This window comes from Mus pahari, chromosome 13 (assembly GCF_900095145.1).
Source record: "Mus pahari chromosome 13, PAHARI_EIJ_v1.1, whole genome shotgun sequence".
NCBI classification, from domain to species: domain Eukaryota; kingdom Metazoa; phylum Chordata; class Mammalia; order Rodentia; family Muridae; genus Mus; species Mus pahari.
The window spans coordinates 341,095-346,627 of NC_034602.1; positions in this window are offsets into that span (position 1 = coordinate 341,095).

Sequence of the window (5,533 nt, forward strand, 5' to 3'; positions counted from 1 at the left end):
TTTTTTTTTTTTTTTTTTTTTTTTTTTTTTTGGTTGGGAGACTTTTAATGACTGGTTTTATTTCCTTAGGACTTACAGGACTATTTAGATTGTTTGCTTGCTCTTGATTTAACTTTGGTAAATGGAATCTATCCAGAAAATCATCCATTTCATTTAGATTTTCCAATTTTGTGCAGTACTAGCTTTTGAAGAAAGATCTAATGATTCTTTGATTTTGTATATTGTTATGTCCACCTTTTCATTTCTAAAATTTTTAACTTGGATATTGTCTCTCTGCCTTTTAGTTAGTTTGGCTAAGCATTTGTTTATCTAAGGATTTTCTCAAAGAACCATCTCTTGGTTTTGCTGATTTTTTGTACTGTTCTCTTTGTTCCTAACTTACTGATTTCAGCCCTGAGTTTGATAATTTCCTGCCATCTACTCTTCTTGGGTATGTCTGCTTCTCTTTGTTCTATGGCCCAGGTGTGCTATTACGTTGCTAGTATTAGATCTCTCCAATTTCCTTATAAAGGCACTTAGTGCTATGAACGTTTCTTTCACTGCTTTCATTGTGTCCCATAAGTTTGGGAATGCGCTGCCTTTATTTTCATTGTACTGTAGACTTTTATTCTGTTTGTTATTTCTTCTCCAACCCAGTTGTCACTGAGTAGAGAGTTGTTCAGTTTCCATGAGTTTGTAGGTTTTCTGTTGTTTCTGTTGTTGTTGAAGTCCAGCTTTAATTCATGGCGATCTGATAAGATGCAAGGGATTATTTCAATTTTCCTGTATCTGCTGAGGCTTGCTTTGTGACAGAATATATGGTCAATTTTGGAGAAGGTCCCATAAGGTTCTGAGAAGAAAGTATATTCTTTTATGTTTGGGTAAAATGTTCTGTAGATAGGTTAGGCCCACTTATTTCATAACATCTGGTAGTTTCATTATTTTTCTGTTTAGTTTTTGTTTCAATCACCTATCCATTGGTGAGAGTGGGGTGTTGAATTCTCTCACTATCAATGTGTCAGGTTCCATGTGTGATTTAAGGTTTAGTAATGTTTCTTTTATAAATGTGGGTGCTTTTTAAACATTTTCCAACCTCAGAGAGCCACACTGGTACTGTTCTTTCTAATTCTCTGGTAATAGGATATTAGAAAAGGGGCAGAATCAACCAAGCCTTCCCTATCTCTAGTCTAAGCAGCGCTAAGGTAGAAGAGGTAAGATGACTTCACTCTTAGCCCCCACAGGTTTTCAAAATTAAATTGGGCTGTGATAAAAACTGCCTCAAACTTGGGACAGATTCCCTTCTAGGGAAAAAAAAAGCCTCCTTATAAAATGCTTAGGCAATTTTCTGATAAATTGTAACAAGAAGAAAACCTCTTTCAGAAAGTTAGCTAATAACTCAGCTGGCTGTCATCTCTCTTTTATTTCACAGATTCTCTGCTTGGCTGTGTGTTATACTCACAATACAGCATATTTCTCTTCTCTGTGTATTACCCTAAGATGGTTCTACACCACAGGCAGATTTTCCATCTTTTGTGTATTATCCTAATGTGATCCTATACCCCAAATAAGGTCCCCTTTAAACTCTACCCATCTCCCTATTCAATTTCTCCCCTCCTGTCCCTTTCCCTTTCTTTTCATTTTTGACAGGTTCCTTCTATATAGCCCAAGTCGGCCTCAAATCAAGATTCTACTAACTTTACCTATTGTATTGAATACTTTTGTCATTTCTGTAACCAAATATGTGATGAGGAACAATTTAAGTGAGAGAAGGTTTGTCTTGCCTCATGGTTTGAAGGAATACTGTGCATCATGGTGAAGACAGCATGGTGAGAAGCAACTGTAGTCAAGAGTATGTGTCAGCTGTTTATTCACACCTCAGTGGAAGAGGAGGCTTATAGAGACAGAAACGGGACTGAGCTATAAGCCTCAATTTCCCCCTTGCCTCTAGTTAGACTCCACTTTCTGAAGATTCCATAAACACACTAAACAAGTGCCAACCAGGTGTTGAAATACAAGAACCTACAAGAGCCATTAGTCTCCGAAGTGCTAGGATTACAGGGGTGTGCCACCACTCCTGACCCAGAGATTCCTTTAAAAGTTTGTGTCAAGGGAATGATTCAACTAAATACTAATTTCAATACGTACTAACACAGTCTATTTATTCCCTATTGATTCCAAAGCTGTTGCTCAGATCATGAAATTCAAACTTTTCATATAATTTAATCCTCTCCATATATGAAGATCCTGGATATATTTGTTTGTATAATGAGTTAGTAATAAACAGGATTGGCAGTAGTCTGTTTAACTAGGTAGAGCATGTATATAATACATATAACTTGAGAATATGTATTAAGAACAATATATGCAGGGCTAGAGACATGGCTCAGTGGTTAAGAGCTCTTATTGTTCTTATAGAGGACCTGGGTTTGGTCTCCAGGATCCACATGGCAACACACAACTACACTTAACTCTAATTCCAAAGAATCCAGTGCTCTCTTCTTGGCCTCTTCAAGCTCTGGGCATGCTCACATAGGTATATATGCAAGTAAAACATATATATACATACATATATATTTATTAGATATTATATAAAATAATTATACATATAATAAAAATAATAAATCTTTTAAAGAGAGAATAATGCATGCAGGTAGACATAGTAGTACATATTTTTAATCCCAGCATTTGGAGGCAGAGGCACCAGAGCTCTGTGAATTCCAGGCCACCTTGATCTACACAGCAAGTTCCAAGCCAGTCAGGGACCCTGTCTCAAAAACAAACAAGCAAACAAACAACAAAACAAAAAAAAACAAAACAAAAAAGAGAAAAGAACAATGCTTTAGACTGAATATAGTAATACATATCCATAATCCCACAATAGGCAGGCTGAGGCAGGAGGATTAAGAGTCTAAGGTCAGGTGGTTATACTGTGAGACCTAGCTTCTGACTATGCTAAAGAGAAAGAAAGGAAGCTACATACATATTTCTTTCATAATATTTTCATGATAAATGAGAAGCAGCCCAATGTGCAATAACAGATGCTTTGTAGGTTAATTCATGGTTATACACAGTTAATATCATAAAATTATTTATTAGAAAGGCTATTATATGAAAAACAGAACAAAAATTCAGTTCATATTTAAAGCATGTATGCTGTATATTCATGTTATAGTTGAATTCATGCTGAAAGGATTTAAATACATATATATGTATGCACACACACACACACATATATATATATATATATATATATATATATATATATATATATATACACACACATATGAGAGACAGAAAGAAAATGCATAAGATGTGTTAAGATCATGGATGACTGATTTTATTTTCTACATCTTTTCTAATTCTTTCGTATTTAAATTTTCTTTCCTCTTTTTTTTTCGGTTTTTCAAGACAGGGTTTCTCCATGTAGCCCTGGTTGTCCTGGAGCTCACTCTGTAGGCCAGGATGGCCTCGAACTCAGAAATCCACTTGCCTCTGCCTCCCGAGTGCTGGGATTAAAGGTATGCACCACCACTGCCCAGCTAAAATTTCTTAATATTAGAAACATTTGCTTAAAATTCTAGCCTTAGAATCACATTTTATTAGCAATCCATGCTCAAATGGTACATAGAAATTTTTATTCACCAATGTTCAGCTGTTTACAGACAGTACATTTTTTAGCTAAGCAAATGTCAGTTGTTGCTATAGCACTTCTAAAGTTAAAATAGAACTACACAGTAGCTGGCAGAGGCACTCCTGGGTAAATGTGGACAGAAGCTAAAGGTTGATTAAGAAAAGGAAAATGTCTCCTTCCCAGTCCTTGATTTTTAAGGTCTACAACTAATGGGGAAAATGCAGTGAATGACTAGGACAAAATCTAACAACTGAGCACCACTGGGAAGATATGGAAGCACCCAGAGGCATTCCAGAGTACCACAGGGAGTACAAGAAGAGGGTGGGGTGGGGTGGGTGGGGATCCCAGGCAACATAGGTTTCAGAGATTTTATTATGTTGTACTATGAACTCGTGGCAGTGGGCCATCTTCAGGATTTGGGGAAGCACACAATAGGAGGTTAGTGGAGGCTGGACACCTTAGATTTGGCTTGGTGGATGAGAAGAAGAGAAGTCTAGGCGACATCAAGACCTTCATTAGGTAAATTTACTCAGGCTAGCCTTTCTAGAACATATCTTATTTCCTTTAAAAAAAAATGATTTCGAAAAACCAAAACTAAAAAAAAAAATAAAAAATAAAAAAAGATTTAACCACACTCTGCCCAAGTTTTAAAGTAACTCTTTATTTTGACACAAGGTCTCATCATGTAGCCTTAACTGGCCTGGATCTTAGTATGTAAACTAGGCTGGCCTCATACTCACAAGAGATCAGCTTGCCTGTGCCTCTTCAGTGTTGGAATTAAAGGAGTATGTCACTTTGTCTGATCTCTCTCTCTCTCTCTCTCTCTCTCTCTCTCTCTCTCTCTCTCTCTCTGTGTGTGTGTGTGTGTGTTCTCAGATAGAAAGGGCACACAGTATTTAATCAAGTTGTAGTAGATTCTTCAATGTGGACAGATGCAAAGAAATATAAAGGTATTGAGGCCAACAAATAGAGAATTGCAAATTCTCACATATAAAAGTATTTGAAATTTAGAAGGCAGATTATTGAAAATTCTATCCTGATTATCTGAAGTGATGGGTTACTAGAAGACTTAAAATAGCTCACTAGGAAATACAGTTCTTCAGATATAACCTGTTTTAACTGTCCCAGGCAACTGAAATATCTCTGAACAATAATCAAGACCATGAAAACAAAACTGTATAACAACAGAAAGAATGACTGTAAGTCTGTTTCCATTGGCATTAGATAAATTTGTTAAAAATTTTCATCTTACACAGTATCACATCTAATTATAATAGAGATTGAGGTATTTCTTAGGATTTCTATTGCTATGAAGAGATGTCATGACCAAGGCAACTCTTATGAAAGCAAACATTTAATTGGTGCTAGTTTACAGTTTCAGAGATTTTGTCCATTATCATGGCAGGAAGTATGGCAACATGCAGGCACACATGGTGCCAGAGGAACTGAGAATTCTACATCTTCGTCTGAAGGTAACCAAGAGGTGACAGGATTCCATACTGGGCATAATTTGAGCATAGGAGAGCTCAAAGCCCTGCCTCCACAGTGATACACTTTCTCCATCAAGGCCACACCTCCTCACAGTGCCACTTCCATGGACCAAAGTATTCAAACACAGTCTGTATGGGCAACAAAGCTAGCCAAACCACCCAGGCACAAACCTTTCTGATTCATCAGCCTGAATGAAAAGATCATGCCTAACTTTGGTTTAGCTTAGAATCACCACAGATTTGGCGCTATTGGAACATTTCAGAATTAATTCATTGACTGTCTTATGTCTTAGTTAAGGTTTTTATTGCTGTCATGAAACACGATGACCAAAAAGCAACTTGGGGGCTGGTGAGATGGCTCAGTGGGTAAGAGCACCCGACTGCTCTTCCAAAGGTCCGGAGTTCAAATCCCAGCAACCACATGGTGGCTCAT